Here is a 17,621-nt window from a genome sequence, read left to right as displayed (position 1 = left end):
AAATTTTAACGTTATTTAGGTAAAAGTCCTATATTAACAATAAGCTGGCTTCTTTAATGCAGAATTATAATTGATAGTGACGATTAAGGAAAAGTAACCACAATTAAAAAAATATTCCTTATTTGTATTTATATTTAGTATAAAATAAATATAAGGACCGTGTATTATCACACAAACCGACCGGTAATCTAAAACGGCGCTATCGATTGCAGGATTACGACCGTAGTGAAAACTATAACTTATATAATATAAATATTGAACCAACACTTGCACACAGTATTAATATCACTGTTTATCAGAATTTTATTCGTATATTTTTGATAGTATCGTATCGAGCACGCGCGTAGAGGTGCGCGTGGCGGATCACGCTCAAGCCGACTGGAGCAGGCTGCGAGTGCGCGGAGGGCACACGCCGATTGCCGAACGTTGAGTATGAGTCGCTCTGCGCTCATCTGTTCGACATCGACTTCGCAGATGTTCGCCAACTTAAGGACCGTTAACAGCTAAGTACACCACTTCTTGGTTGAATTTCTTTACAAACATGATTTTTTAGATAACGGGTGTTGTTTTTGAATCACTCATAAAATATGCAGAAACATATTTATCTTATAAAATTATGAAATTTGTGTATACTAGCTGCCTATACCTATTTACTATATAGAACCTTAAACACATATTAATAATATTTAAATAATACAACTGTGAAAAGTTTAAATTGAAATTTGTTTATAATAATGTGGTGCAATTTACGTATCTATGCATCTGTATTACAAAGTTACAAACTAGAAGCAATATAAGTTGGGGTTAATATTGCCCCCATTCAGTAAAACAGATGCCCCTCCATAAAATCGTATAATCGTTGATTTACAGTCAATCCTAGACAGCTTTGGGGGCAGCGTTTTATCAAAGGATGTCGTCGGTTTTTTGTTACTATTAACGTGTACTCAACTTAGGGGTGGATACAATGCGTCATCGCTAATCAAATCCCTTGGATCTATCAACAATCACATGCGAGCGCTTTATCGTTTCGAACGGACCGGTTCGAGTCTGTATTTGCATTTAGCAGAGCCGCTTGCTTAGCTTTAACGAGTCAACTTAACCTCAGAGCAGTTAACCTGTATTAGAAATGATAACAAATAAGATAATTTGAAAAGCTAAACTATAATATATATAGCATATGATATTAACATATGACGTTCAAAATTCAGACATAATTGTATGGTATTGACAGATTGCCAGATTACGTTTTTGATGTGAAACTTCTTTAGGCGGATGAAACGGCAACGTTTTGATGAAACGGCAATGTTTTTGTCGATGGCGCTGGAACGGAAATCTAAAACTTTAGATTTGTATAAATATAAACGAGACTTATAAATTAGTTTGCAAAAGGAGTTTCACTTCTGACATGTGTACTTTGTACGCAGGCACTTTTTTTTCATGTTCAAATCTCATTGCAGGACCCAATTCTACGCCTAAAGTTCTGGCAATCTTCTGAAGGAAAGTTTCTAACTTAAAGGAGTTTACCTACATCAACAATACCTATACATCTGTTTATTTTTAAAATTGTATATCAATACTTATGTCTTATGTACACATATTTTCTTGTTGGAATGTACGACTCTCAAGTATTCAGGCGCTGGTGCAAATAAAAAGAAATGCTTTACCGTTAGAAGCTGTATATTTTGCGGAAAGTTAAAGGCTATAAAGTATTAAACGTTTAAGTTAAGAAGCTAGCAGCAATCGTACGAAACATACAATCTTAAAAGTGTCGAATACAAAGCCGGTACTTAATATTTATTAATTATTTAATTCTAAATTGCTAATATAAATAAATACATTTTGTGCTTGACATTAAAACAAAATATAATTTTAAATTAAAATATTATTGTTAATAATGAGATTCAACCACTTGCACGGAATATATACTCTGCTCAAAAACTACACGCATGAAATATCTAATACGCCCACGCATCGCTATCGTCAAAAATGCTCTCTTATAAACGCTATAAGATCTTAGGTAGCTAGCAATAATGGAAAAAATCTTTATTTGATTTCATTTTATGTGTATTAAAACTATTAAAATATGTATTTATACGTCTAATCCTAGAAAAGTTGATATTGATTTTTGAATATGTGCTGTAAATTCTTTTCTATCTCGTGTTTTATGATCATTATTAGTCGATTTTTTTTAAATAACTAATGTTATTTCCAACACGCTACCACCCCGCCTGCCTAGCGTGGTGACTATGGGCAGAACACATGAGTTTACGCCATTTTTAGCGCGAACTTGCGGAGGCCTATGTCCAGCAGTGGACTGTGATCGGCTGAAATGATGATGATGATGATGATTTCCAACACAATTATGTTTATAATTATAATGTACGAATGACCAAAAAACGGTCTAAAATTTGAAAATATCTAGTCCTAAGCACGAATATGAAAAGTTATTGAATAGAATCCGTGTGTAAAACACTTCCATAGAATTAAGTTCTTAGGAGTTTACAATTTAACAACACTGCGGGCGTACTAAATAAATACCTTTATCACAAGACATATTTAAAATTGTACATAAAACGATAAAGGTTACGGTTATAAATTATAATTAGGTATACCTATATGTAGTTTAAAGAGTTTAATTAGAATTTACACATACAAATTCAACTTACTCCATTACATTATTTATAGTCATTTGTCCGATTATTTATTTTTGTTAACATTTTTAAAGAAATAAATGGGTGCCTAATTATTTGTCTCTTGATTTTTACCAAAGAACATAGGACTTCGTAGAAGTTTCAAGGGAAAACCCTTGTTTTAATCCTGGTCTTACAAACCTGATTGTTAAATTGCAAGTTGTTTCCTTGCAAATTTTTCAGTACTTTTTTGTGAAATAGTAGCATTAAATCATAGATTCGTCAATTTTTCAAAATCTGCCGTATCCGGCTTATGAAATTCCTCGAAAATTATTATTATAGTATCTCATTACACATAGACACGTATTTATTACATTTCGTATTGTATTGTTTAAAAATGTCAATAATATATTTTTGTGAAGTTAAGCGTTTCTCACGGGAAGCCACTGTTTATTGTAAACCTATAGCTCGATGGAAGCTCTTACTAGCGTTGCGTTCAGTAAATATTTAATCTGAGAATAGGTAAACATTATCAAAAGAGACAGTTTTTACTCAACTAAAATAAATGTATATGAATGGTAAAGTAGACAAAAAAATGATTAAATTATTATAACAAATAAGCTACTTACTTTACTACTACTTATGTTTTTATTTTTTATTTTAAATGAATAATCCGCCTTTGTAAATCTTCCTCTAATTGTACTTCTTTTGTTTGTATATTTTAATGGTGTGCAATAAAGAATATTATTCTTATTAAAATATGAATAAATATCGATGTAACGTAGGCGAAAATGACCGTGCTATTATGAAACTATTAAGAGCCATTAGTCTTAATGAATGAAAGAATAAAATACATTTAACTACTTATTATATTAACGATAGTAGTATGTGTCCAAACATGTCCTATCTTTTTACTTTTTATATTGATATCTCTTAAAAAAACGTAAACACGTCTCGAAAATTATCATGAAATGAATATTTACGGAATTTGAAATAATTGTTTTTAGTCGTCAATTTTACATTCTTTTTTTTTATTGTTTTTTTCCTATGTATTTATATAAAACATTTTTTTAATGACAATTCATAGGTGGTGATCGTTGTAATCAGTGATAGCGATTGAAATAGTATAATTGTCATAGTCCGGGAAGTAGCGCTATAGTTGATCAAGTCATTTTATACCGAACAAATAACAGCTCCGAGCGTCAGCTGCTCTGATAGCAGTGGAGCTAAAGGAGACAGAATGAAAAAGTCATTATCATTCATCACTTTACCGATTTCTGACCATTAAACCACTGTTTGAAATTAAATTTGTTGGATATAAAATTCCTAGAAAAATTTCAAAGCTACCTCCCGTACTATCAGGATCGTATATCAATGTTTGATTTGATTTCTGCAAGGTCCAGTGAACAGTTATTATTACAATTTATTATTGCTACTATCTATTATAATGTAGAATTTACTTTAATTAATTTAACGTTCATTTTTACAATTTATACCTATACACCAAATATATATATTGTCTATTGAATTATAATTAGTCAATTTTGTGAAATCAAATAAGTACTAATTTTTATCGCAACTAGTACAAAAAAAATTAACACTATACTTTCATTAAATTCGGTTCTGTACGGTATAGCTACTAACAGACTATCAGGCAAAAGAATAAAGATTCGAACAGATAAAAAAACCAAAGTAAGTATTAATTATTGTTTTGGGTAACAGTAGATATTGCTTATATGCTATAATTGTTTTGGTGACAGTGTTATTTGCCTTGAAAAAATTAGTTGTCTGTAAAGTCGGTTTACGCACGATAGTTTTACTTGATAACGTCATTATGAAACATTGATAAAAAATTACTTACATACTTTTCTGAATTGAATTATCAATCAATATTATCAATGAATTATTTCGAACCGCTATTTGATATTTTGATGTATGTATGTACTTATATGATAAGAAAATAATTAAGTTTGTAACGTTAGTTCTTTTAGAATAAAAACTGAAGTTATAGTACTCTTCTAAATATTTTTATTTTGTTAAATATACTGATTGTGACCTTAAACCACATAAGTATTACACATAACATTGTTGAAAGCTAGAAATTTGTGTAAATGAAACGCAAAATGCGATACGAAGTTCTTTAACCCTTCTGCAATTAAATAACAATGACACCCACACCAGCCTTGCCATTGTAGGTGTTAGTGAACTCAGAGTATTGAATGGTTAGAAACTTAGATATTATTTTACACTAACTACTTATTTTAATAATCATGATATAATTTTAAAAAAATAGAATTTGTTTGCTTTCTAAAATAAAGTAAGAAACATTTTAACATCAATAAATAATAATCAACATATATATAGAATTGAATAATACTTCGAAATCCCTGTTCTGGTTTAAAAGTAGTCGTTAAGTAGCGACAAGTAATAAGCATCCATAAGCAGAATTATATACACATACTAGCTGATCCCGCAAACGTTATTTTGCCATATATTTTATTAACCCCTAAATCCCCCCTCCCCTTCCTTAAATATTGGCCGATTCTCAGATCTACCCGATATGCAAACAAAATTTCATAAAAATCGGTCCAGCCGTTTCGGAGGAGTATGGTAATTAACACTGTGACACGAGAATTTTATATATAAGTCTAGCTGTGCCCGTGACTTCATTCGCGCGGAATTTAACAATAAAGTTATTGTTCAATTATTAATGAATTTCGAAAATAAAACTAGCCTAAGTTACTCCTTATTACATCAACTATCTGCCAGTGAAAGTCCCGTCAAAATCAGTCCAGCCGTGTCAGAGATTAGCCGAAATAAACAGACAGACAGACAAAAATTGTAAAAAATGTTATCGTGGTACAGGTCCGTGTATATCATCTATTTGCATTTAGTGAAAAGCGGTTATTTTAATATTACAAACAGACACTCCAATTTTATTTATTTTTATAGATAGGATTATAAATTTAATTCTGTCAAGTTTTGGTTAGTAATTAAAGTAATAAAAAATTTAGTAAGTAAAACATTTATACGGATATGTATGTTATAAGATATTTATTTATTTATTTATTTATACAGATTAATGCACGTTCGAAAATAATCGCACAAGGCGGACTACGACATCATAAATTTTTAAAAAGTTTTAATAACGCGGAATTTTTCTGCACCAAGACCTAACCTTTTTAATCTTTGACACTAAAACCAAGAAAAATAACTATTTCATATTTCAAAACTACTAATTAGTGAATTTTCCTAAACGTAATACCTTTAATTTGTATTGAGTTATTATATAATTCCCAAGTTCATTTTCCCTAAGGTGATATCTATTTTAAACTGCACATAGTGCCCTCTAGCGTTGAATAGAAGAACCATTTCATCAAATACTACATTCAGCGCTTATCGCAATTTATGGTAGTAGTCGATAGATGGCGCTATTGGGTTTTCTCAAGGTATTTTTCATGATTGTAGATTTTAGTGATTTTACTAAAGTAGAAGGTAGAACTAACGACAAAAATCATATACATTTTTTCAATATTTGAATTGCCGTGCGTATAAGAATATAATTTTAATACAGCAATGAACGATTTTTTACTGATAATTTTTAACCGACTTCCAAAAAAGGAGGAGGTTATCAATTCGACTGTATTTTTTTTTATGTATGTTACATCAGAACTTTTGACCGGGTGGACCGATTTCGACAATTTTTTTTTAATCGAAAGGTAGTGTGTGTCATTTGGTCCCATTTAAATTTATTTGAGATCTAACAACTACTTTTCGAGTTATATCTAATAATGCGTTTTTACTTGACGCTTTTTTCTTCGACCTACGTTGTATTATACCGCATAGCTTTCTACTGGGTGTACCGATTTTGATAATTTTTATAATTATAATTATAAAAATTAATAATAATTGATTGATAATTTTTTAATCAAAAGCTGATTTTATCATGTGGTCACATTTAAATTTTATTGAGATCTGATAACTACTTTTTGAGTAATCTTTGATAACGCGTAGTTATACTTGACTATTTTTTCGTCGATCTACGTTGTACTTGTCGATGTAATTGAAGTCGTTTTTTTTTCGTTTGCCTGCAAACACAATTATTTTATATAAAATCTTTAGGCCATGGACATCACGCAATCTCGAAAATCGCTAAACGCATAAAGATGAAATTTGGCAGGGAGGTACTTTATAGTTAGTAGACGTCCGCTAAGAACGGATTATTTTATACGGCCGGATTAAACGAGTCTAAGGGCTTCTACAAGTTAGTATGAAAGTCCTTCATTTTTTATGCTAGAGGAAGATAGTTCATAGTTAATAAACATCTACTAAGAACTACTTTTGCGACAGGACTGCATTAAGAAGATCTAAGGGCTCACGGAAGATTTTATAAATGTTGCTAATTTTTGTGCTACAAACTTCAAATTGGACACAGTTTATATTTAGTAGACGTTCATTATGGACGAATTTTTGTCACATAACCGGATTAAATTATAATAAAATAAATAAAAATAACAAAAAATTATTTATTTAGAAAAAAAAAAATTAAATTGGTCTTAGGGCTCACGCAAATTTGTATGAGTCCTTCATTTTGTGTGCTACAAGCTTAAAATTTGTCAGAGTGATAGGTAATAGCGTGATTGAGAGCGAGCTTTGCGAGCATTCTAGTAGTTCTAACGTACGAAATATGAACCATAAATGTCAAAAGAGGTCATGAATTGTTGTAATATAATGATAAAACACTATTTTAGCCTCTCTATGTAAATATTATCAATTTATACGCGAGCGCAGCCGCGGGCAACTGCAAGTACCATATACAAATTATTAATGCTATGTTCACGGATCCCGTATATAGATTTTACTGCAAGTAAAAATACGTATCTAATTATTTATTACCAACACATATTTTTTATCTATACGGTGTTATACAGAAATACTAAAACCAACTCAAAAATTATGTCAATAAATAAGTAACTAAAACTTAGTTATTTTTTACTAAAAATAAAACGAAAATTAATATATTGGTGTGAATTAAGCATCATGCGAATGTATAAACTATATTATTGTATTTTAACGATTTCATTAATAAATAAAAGTATTTCCGCGTTAAGCATATAACTAGGTACATGTATTTTAAATTTAATAACATTCATTTCATATCTTGATGCAAAATCAACAAGTGCAGAATAGGTGCTTCCTGTTTTGCAGCAGCTTAACTTCGAAGGTCAAGTCTCAATTTACTTAAGAAATAATTAATAAATATTTAACGATAAATAAGTCATATAACGAAATTTTCGTTGAGAAACATAAAATGTACGTAGGTTACGACTACAGTAATAAAATACATGGCCGGGATGGGAACCCGGTCCTGCTAGACATGGCATCGTCGGGATTGTTCAGAGGTGAGCCGGACAATCCCCATGGAGGAGAAGTCTGGTCTTTTCGCCGAGGCCAGCCTGTCGCTCGAGGGATCCTGTTGCCTGCAGATCCGCGACCCTCCAATTAAAGCGGCTGAAGGCTCCCGCAGGGGTTTTATTCTTTATTTATTATAGGGGGGTCGGTATTGCACCCCCAAGTGCTGAAGCCGACATACGGTCTAGAAATGCCTACCCGGACATCCTGGATACCACCCCTAAATGGGTACCCCTGCGATAACAAAAAAAAAACCAATAAAATACGTAGGAATGTCCGGTCCTTTAAGGACTTTTTTTCTCGAAAACAAAAAGCATGACTTTTAAAACTACTTTTATCCCAATTTTAGGCAATTAGGTAATATAATTATGAGGGTATTACAAATATTGGGGTTTGTTAAAATTATAATATAGATTCTTATTATTTACTCAATAGTTAAATAATAAAATAACTTTGTTGCATTACAAAGTTATTGAAAATAATCTAAGTTTAATTTATCGTGTCATAAATGTTACGATGTTCATTGGCCTTTAAGTTAACATGAATCATTGTCAAATGAAGGCAACTATGATGTAATTATTTCAAGAATTACTCAAGCTTAAAAATTTAAATTATTTATTCAAACAATTTTGGTGCAAAAAACACTGATGCATATTTACAAAAAAAAAAGGTTTAAGTATTTTAATGTATGCAATGAGATCTACTGTAGTGCCCGTCTACATCTTTTTCTAGTGACAAGGTTATATCATAGTCGCTAATAATAAAATACGCTACTATTTGAGTTAATTAAGTCATTCTTTGCCTATTAGATACATTTTTTGTAGTACCAATAAAAAAACAATTAATAAAAATTAAACGGTATGTAAATTTTAATGAGGTCGTTAAAATTAAATCAAAGATCAAGAACTTCTATCTACCGATCTTTGTTGTAGTTAAATATTCAATACGGAATCTATATGCGCGTTGATTTATGATGAGATCACTGTTTTGGTGAAGGCCCACGCGTCCGGCAGGCGGCACGGCAGGACACACCGCGTCCTTCCTCACCCATCCGGTACAAGCACATATCAGACAGCAGCGGCGCGGCGGCCTCGCGGCAACGGTACCGTTAACGTATTTGCACATCGTGATTCGTGACTATACTCATTTTTGGATCGGTCGCTTTTACATTTGAATACATTTCGTCCGTTGAACCTGAATTATCTATGCGTGATTTGTATAGCCGTCATTACAATTTTGCTAAACTTTGAAGTCGGATTTTGTTAAAACTAACGGACTAACAATCAGAACTATCGTTCTGATAACACACGAACATCAGTTTATAATTTCTTCAGTAATAATAATTGGTTGTTTTATCGCTAATTAAAGTTAATTGTGCGTTCAAAAATGTACAAATTACACAGTAATTATGTATGTGGAGTGCTAATATAACGGATTCATAATAATAGATCAATTTAAGCGTTATAATATTTACGAGATTGAAATTACATAATTAGGTTTGAATATACACGAAAAGTATAGTAGTTTTATACGTAACATTTTATTTCCTCATAATTATGATAATTAGTTTAATTACAAAAGATATTAAGATATTGTTATATAAAACGGAGCTGACTCGCTGATCATAACTCACCCACGTTATTTGTTTCCATAATATATGTATTTATCACACGAAGTGAAGCAATTAAATAGCGACCTGTAGCCGTGCAGTAATTACATGAAGTTTTTTAAAATTTCATTACAAATATGTATGTCGGTACTTGATCTCACTTAATTAGTTAAAATAGTCGGTATAAATATTGTCGGTAAACACGAATGTTGGTGAAAGTTGACGAATATAATAAAATAAATATTTATTTTTTAGTTTAAATAACATACTAAAACTTCTGTACCATCAGCGACAAAATGTAGCCTAAAAATCTATACAAATAAAATAAAATTGGAGTGTTTGTTTGTAATATTAAAATAACCGCTTTTTACTAAATGCATATGGATGTAAACACACATATACCAAAATAACATTTTTTACAACTTTTGTCTGTCTGTCTGTTTGTTCCGCGTAACCTCTGAAACGGCTGGACCGATTTCAATGACACTTTCACTAGCAGATAGCTGATGTAGTAACTTAAGATAACCTTTATTTTAGAGGTTTATTTATTTTATAATAAAACTCTACGAATTGAACAATAACGTTTTTGTTAAATTCCACGCGGACGAAGTCACGGGCAGAACGAGTCCAAAATAAAAACTTTAATTACCATCATATTATCTTTGTTTTTTACGTTTTCTAGCCTTTTACCAGACATTAAGGTTATTTTAATGAGTAGTTACAACATTATGAAATGAAACCGCATTAACTTTTGGACTGCCGAAAAAAGTAACCTCGTAAAAATTATAAAATTACACCTTATTTTTAAGTACACTTTATTGTTTTTGCTGATTAATGTATTTAAATACTTACGACGTTGCTCTTTTGTGCAAGAGGTAGTAAATTTTCCTAAGCATAGATATTTCAGGATATTAAAAAAAATGTAAATAACAGAAGACTTTCGACGTTACACTTCTATGTAAGGAGTAATAAATATTTTCCGAAACATAGATATTTCAGGATAATTTAATAAAAATGCAATTGGCAGTAGCACGGCGAGGGTAGACGGAGGGAATTAAATTACGGGGGCGTCGCATCTGCCTCCGGGGAATAGCACGCTGCCGCCGGACGCAGCAGCCTGCGCGGTACCTTGAAGAACTGATTTATAACACCACTAGACGATCCGCTCGGTGTCACCCGCCTTTATATTTCACATAAGCAGAGATAGAATATATGTAGGTATATAAATAAAATCAACGCCTCACAGTCTTTACCCGTTACTATGTCGTTTACCAATTAATGATATAATATTTGTCCAAATGTCAAGTTCTATCTTTTCCTACAGTTTTATCATGAAAAAGGGGTTTTTTATCAAGCGATATTCCAACTCGCACTTGACCGGTTTTAATTTCTGTATTCTCTATACACAAGATACAAGTTTTTAATTATTTTTTTTGATCATTTAAAAACTTCCTTCATTTAGCTAAGTTTATACATCTTGATCTATTTGTATTGCCTAGTTTATTCATTTTTGTATTAAATAGATTATCACTTAAGTGACAGATAAACATTATGAAAACAAACAATAAAATTGTAGTATTCGTGCAATACTAAAAAATAAAAATAAAAATTATTATCAATGTTAACTCTCTTCGGAATAGTAAAGGTAATTAATTATCTACAGTAGGTACACTCTTACACTCTTCAAAACAGAATATTTTATTTATATGAATGACTATTTATACAATGTAAAACATGTAATACCGTTATTTATTTATTATTAAGCACTAAGCATCAGTTCACCTACTTATAAATTTATTCTTTGCATATAATTATATTTTTTAGATTCAGTGTACATAAAGAATTTCAAATAATTCAAATATATTATTGCAGTTAAATTATTGATAAAAGTGTCGTGAAAAATTTGCAAAAGAAATCACTGACACAAAATTTAGAACTAAACATTTTTTAAGATTGAGCTAAAAACGCCGTTTCGCATTTCCGTTAAAAGGATGGCCTTTTAATGTTAATATTTTATCATTGTAGCTGTAAGAATTAGATTCATTTTTTATTACAAGTGTCCTATTACTATTTTAAATAGACAATATCTTAAAAGTACTCTGTAATGATTAGTAGTATCTATGTGCGTTATACACATCTAAATAGATGTTTAGTTATTTATTTTTATTTAAAAATTTTGGTGATTTTTATATTAACTAGTGGTCGGCTGGTCGCCAGTGGTCGAAATTCGACCATAATAAATTTAAATTATAAGTTTGAACATTATTAAGGTAATATGTTGTCAAAGACTACTCTTCCATAATAATAAACAAAAGAGTACCTATACATATATGCATGTGGGTGTCAAATACATGGTAGCGCGTGTGTGTGTGTGTGTGTGTGTGTGTTTTTTTTTTATTCATCTAATGTATTTTTATGCATAATTTAAAAAAAATATTAGCATTCTGCACTCCTTCTCTATATAAACTATGTTTGCGAATTTCCATACTCCACCGTCCGCACAATTTTCGTAAAAGGAGTACTAAGTTTTTGCTTCACGTATAAATATATAAATGAGCAAATTACTCAAACTAATTTAATGAATTTATCAATCTTTTACGTTACACAAATAAATAACCCTTAATTGATTAGTCTATGAGTGGAAATTTTTTATATAAAATAGATTTACTCATATTTTCGCAACCTAATCACTATTTAGGAATTTTTTAACACACATTACGCGTTATTGAAGCATAACAGACAATAAAAGCGGCTAATTTTAACGCTGGATAATGTATAAATAATAAATTGAAACCCTCGTCAGTGAAGTTTTCACGGCAAATTACATACAGTAGGTACCTATAATACAGAAGCTGAAAAAAGCGAAGCTGCTATTTTTGTAAACGTAGATATACGACTGCTCTTTGCGGGATTGGCAGGTGAATCCGTGCACTAGAATGTATTCAAAGATACATAAAAATGCGTTTGTTTTTTTCCTTTGTACATCTAAATTATATATAAATCAAGAGATTTTCATCAGATCATAGAAAAGCTTGCGCCTCAATTGGCACAATGCAGTGTTTACGTAATACACACAATTATAATGAAAATAAGCATATAAACATATAACAATGATGTTACGTGTAATTTAAAAAGAAACAATACATTATTATATCACTTAAGAAAATTTAGCGAACGAATGTATTAAGTTACACTTTTATAAAAAAGTTATTTTATGATTAAGTGTTTTTATTGTTCACTAGCTGCTGCCCGCGACGTCGTCTGCGTGAACGCTATACAGCACCAAAAATACCTACGATTATGCCTCTTAAAATAACTTTCATTTACCCGTTTCTTCTTTACATTTCTTATTTACAGAAATTGTACTAACGGAGGAGACTGTCTATTGTAAAATTGACCATCAAAAAGTGCTTATTTTCAGCCTGCTTTGAATATATGACTTTATGGTGATTCTGCTAAATTAAGTCATAAGTTGTGACTGAAGCAGATGGAGAAAATAATGAATAAGGAATACAGAATAGGGTAAAAATAAAAATACATACTAAAAAGGGATTGATGATGATGTTTTTGAAATCTAATAGATGGCGCTGCTTTAAAATTGTCTTGATACTACATTTCATTCAATTATGTTTATCGGCCTAAGTTACTTATATTGCGTGATTTTTATAGTATGAAGCTAGCTTATAGCATGGTTATTAACATAATAACAACAACATTCAAATATGGGTCGTTAGATGATTACACGTTGTTACAGAATGCGTTGAAGAAATAAAGGTTCACTGCTCGTTCCCCGTATGTTGACCCGACTTCTTAATAATATTCGTGCCAAATTTCAAGTAAATCCATGGAGTACTTTTTGAGTTCATCCCGGACATACATACAGACAAACAGACAAACACTCTAAAAACTATATTTTTGGCTTCGGTATCGAATGCAGATCACACCCCAAGTATTCTTCAAAAAAAAATATTCAATGTACAGTTTTGACTTTCCTACCATTTAATTATATGTATAGATGACTAACATGTAATAAATACTTGTAACTAATTGTACGTAGAAGTTTTAACATGGAATTTTAATAGGGTATTTTTAATTCGAAACTGAGGTAGAGCACAGCAGAATGTATCGTTTTCAAAATCTGGAGCAGCCCGACAGGGGAAGTAACTCGACCTTACAGAAGATCACAGCTAAAAAGTACTGGTTTCAGTGTTGTGTTCCTGTGATGAGTAAGGTGAACAGAGTTCATTCAGGGTCGGCAACGCGCTTGCGATGCTTCTAGTGTTGCTGGCTACGATAATCACTTACCATCAGATGAGCCATTTACCTTATTTGTCGACCTAGTGTATAAAAAAAATCGACACAGAAGTGTGAAATCAATTATAAGTCCTATTACATCACGTTACACGGTCACTTAAATTAAATAAGCAATGGAATTACAACTGTTAATTATGCTGGAGGTCATTTTCACATCTTGTTTTCCGTCAATAATCCATATTCGGTACAGCAAGGTACTGACGCAGGCCTTTATTTACAAACCAGTGCTGGGCTGACTTTTAAGCACTTTTCATGTCAAGGTCACTTTAGTATACCTAAATATCCGCTGACTGAAAGTATACTTTTTTTTATATTTTCAAATTGAAACCATTCATTTATTTTTTTAAATACTGTTACTGCTTTAACAGTAGCCCACAGCCCATGGCCCATAGGGTTGTATTACAATTCGATAAGTAATAAAATGCTTCCTATATTAAAGTAATGTTCTCTATAGATCGATTAAATTGAATAAGACAGCTATGTTGAGCGCCTCCATTATTACAAATGATTTTATTGTATGCCTACAGCTATACACGCCCATTTTTCTATTGTTATACCAGCGAGCAACACATTAATGAATCGTACGTAACGTATTTAACGTTCGTTTCGTTAAATTAGTGAAAGAATGAATGGAATTAAAGAGGGAAATGAGAATCCTGGAAAGGTACTTTTTTTATATTTCTCAAATCTTCAAATCTTCTCTTTTAATGAAAACCAAAGGTGAGGGTGATAACCAGTCTCAACGTTGACACTGATGCCAAATTGGTAAAAAGCTTAGGAGAAATTAGATTTTCCTGTCGAACTCCGCATTTAGGTAAATATGGTATTTTAATCCAATATATGATCAACTCAAATACTAAGATTTTACAGATCATTAAAAGTTTTTTGAATTTGAAAGAAAATTACTTAATATTGTCTTAATTACTAAGATTTAAAGATCCATAAATTAAGAAAGTATGTAAGTATTTTTAATTTATACTATCATAGATTTTTATTTAATTTCATACTGAGACATCTTGAAGCGAAAAATATATGTATTTATTATCTTGGGTGTTTAATGCGCAGCTTTTCTAATTATTTTTTACTATAATTCGAAGCTCATGTCCGTAGTCAAATGTCGTGTACACATTTAAAATGCAAACAGGATGTAACCCGGTACCAGAACGCGGAACACAAATACATTATTAGAATTGAGTTCAGATATATAACTGATTCTTACCTATGATTGTTCGTATGCTACCTCACTTAACCGTTAAATAGGTACAATAAACCCGTAAATATAATTGACTTTTTGAAGAAAACAGAAATAATGACCTTAATTTTAATGTTAAATAATTGTCACATTACTAATTATAACTTTTCTGGTTTATTATATGATTTAAACTAATATTCGTGTCACTTAAAATTTATGATGATAACTAAACAAGAATAAATAACTTTAAAAATTTCGACAAGAAATGTATTAATACTCGTAATTTGTTTTGTTAAAAGTACACAGTAAGATGCGCGGAAACCGTAGAGTCTACTTGTTAAAATTAAATTGTAACTACAGAGAGGGTAGGCATAATTGACATGTTCGAAGATATAATGAACCCCACAAAATTGTCTCATAATAGCAACGGTTGGCGGTTCCTTATCGCTTATAATGAGCACATTATTTTTGCGGTAGATCGTAAAATATATCACAACGTGTATGCGTCACAAAAAGGGCTGCTTCCCCATCTGGACCATCGTCATGTCAATATTTTCGCGGGAACAGGCGTCGTCATGGCAACGAGGGTGCGCTCTTAATACGGTCGCTGCCCTTCGTGTACAACGCATCGAAAAGAGACGGGAGGGCGAAAAGTAAAAGAGGCCTCTGTTGTCTAGGGCTTTATGCAAGGGAGTCAGCGTAGATTGCACTGCATTGTATGTTAGTGTTCTATAAATATAGAATGTCGATAGGATAAATCTAGATACTCGGTTAGAATAATAAATTCAGTACAATAGCTGAATAGCTGAATGACTAAGCCCCATGGCGAAGTTTGTAGTGGCCCCGCTTTTTGTTCCGCGGGTTCCAGGTTCGCGCCCGAGTCTGGGTGTAATATGTGTATTTATATATTTATATAATTATGTATTATTTATATGTATATTTTCAAAATAAAATCAATTGTTATTATCATTTCAAATGCATTTCATACACGAATAACAAACAAGATATCAGATAAATCTTATCGTTATAAAAAACATTTACATAAAAATTTATGAGAAATAAACAACATAAAAGCGTGATCGTTTCTCGTTTATTTTTAATTGAATAGTGTTATGCATGTAGGATCTGTAAAGAGAAGAAGAACAGAACACAGGAGTTATAACTTTAAAATAGATGAAGGGGTCACACTCACGGCTGTTCATGGGCATGGTTTATCTATATACTATGTACGTATAATATGTATGTCACGCATTTGTTGCTTCCTATGTTGTAAGTTTAATACATCCCTTCTTTATAGAACATTTAAAAAAGAACAATTACTGTTCACTAATGAAATACTAGAAATAGTAATACGAGTCTATCCGCTTTTACGATTGGATATTATAGTAAACGAAATCATGATTGTAACGCAATCATGGCTATATTTTAAGTGATATCTCGCTTTTGTTTACTGTTAATCTATGTAAATAACGTAACGTTTATTGGCAGTGGCACTTCCAAATTATGACTTTTGTCACGAAATACCATGACGTGTCGCCATGTTGTGAGAACGCAATCGCACTGTGCATGAAACAGTTAAAAATTCTAAACGTGTCCTTTGATTTACATTTAGATAATACCGACCTCAGTATATCTACTTTATAATAAACTGCATAATTGGCGTGCTACCTAATTCCTAAGCAGATGTACGAGTTTATTTTATGCTTATTTAGATAATAGCTTTACTCTATAACTAATTCACATAATAATAAACGTTCCGTAGATAAAGCTCTTAGTAGTTAATGGGCCGTTGAACCTTAGTCATACTCTTTCAGTAATTCTTCACAATTATGTTTGAGTGAGCTTACTTTTGTTACTTGAAGTTAAGGCCTCTCACGACAAATAATATAAAATATTCTCACAGTAATGTGATAAGTATCACCGAGAGCCCGCAACTGGTCGCGGTCTGTTGCTCTTTCTCATCTGCTGAGATAATTTCTGTTCTCTGAATCATTACCTTAAGATTTTTAGAATTAACTTTCAATTCTCGTTATCGACATATACAAAATTCAATATATGTAATTCATTATCTTCGCCATAAATGTCTCAATGTTACATTTTCTTAGACCTGACTAAATTGTTATTTAAGCTTTTACATATAATGCTTTTACCATCTTTCCTTAAAGTTATTTAAAATAATATATCGAGTAATAAACAGGTATTCGCCGGATCATCTTGTAAATTACGTGGTAAAAAATGCCAGTATGAACAATACAGAAAGAAATGACAATTTTTTTTTTCAATATAATATTTGTATCGGTAGTAATATATAAAAATATCATACCTTGTTTAATTGGGGTCATTTTAATGAAAAGAAAATATAACAAAAAAATTTAAATAATTACGGGCAAACACACGCTGATAACTGTAAATACCTAAGAATAGAGACCAAACACACTTTTAAAAATTAGAAACCACTAAATAT

Source organism: Melitaea cinxia, chromosome 2 (genome assembly GCF_905220565.1).
Source record: "Melitaea cinxia chromosome 2, ilMelCinx1.1, whole genome shotgun sequence".
NCBI classification, from domain to species: domain Eukaryota; kingdom Metazoa; phylum Arthropoda; class Insecta; order Lepidoptera; family Nymphalidae; genus Melitaea; species Melitaea cinxia.
This window is presented reverse-complemented; position numbering follows the sequence as displayed.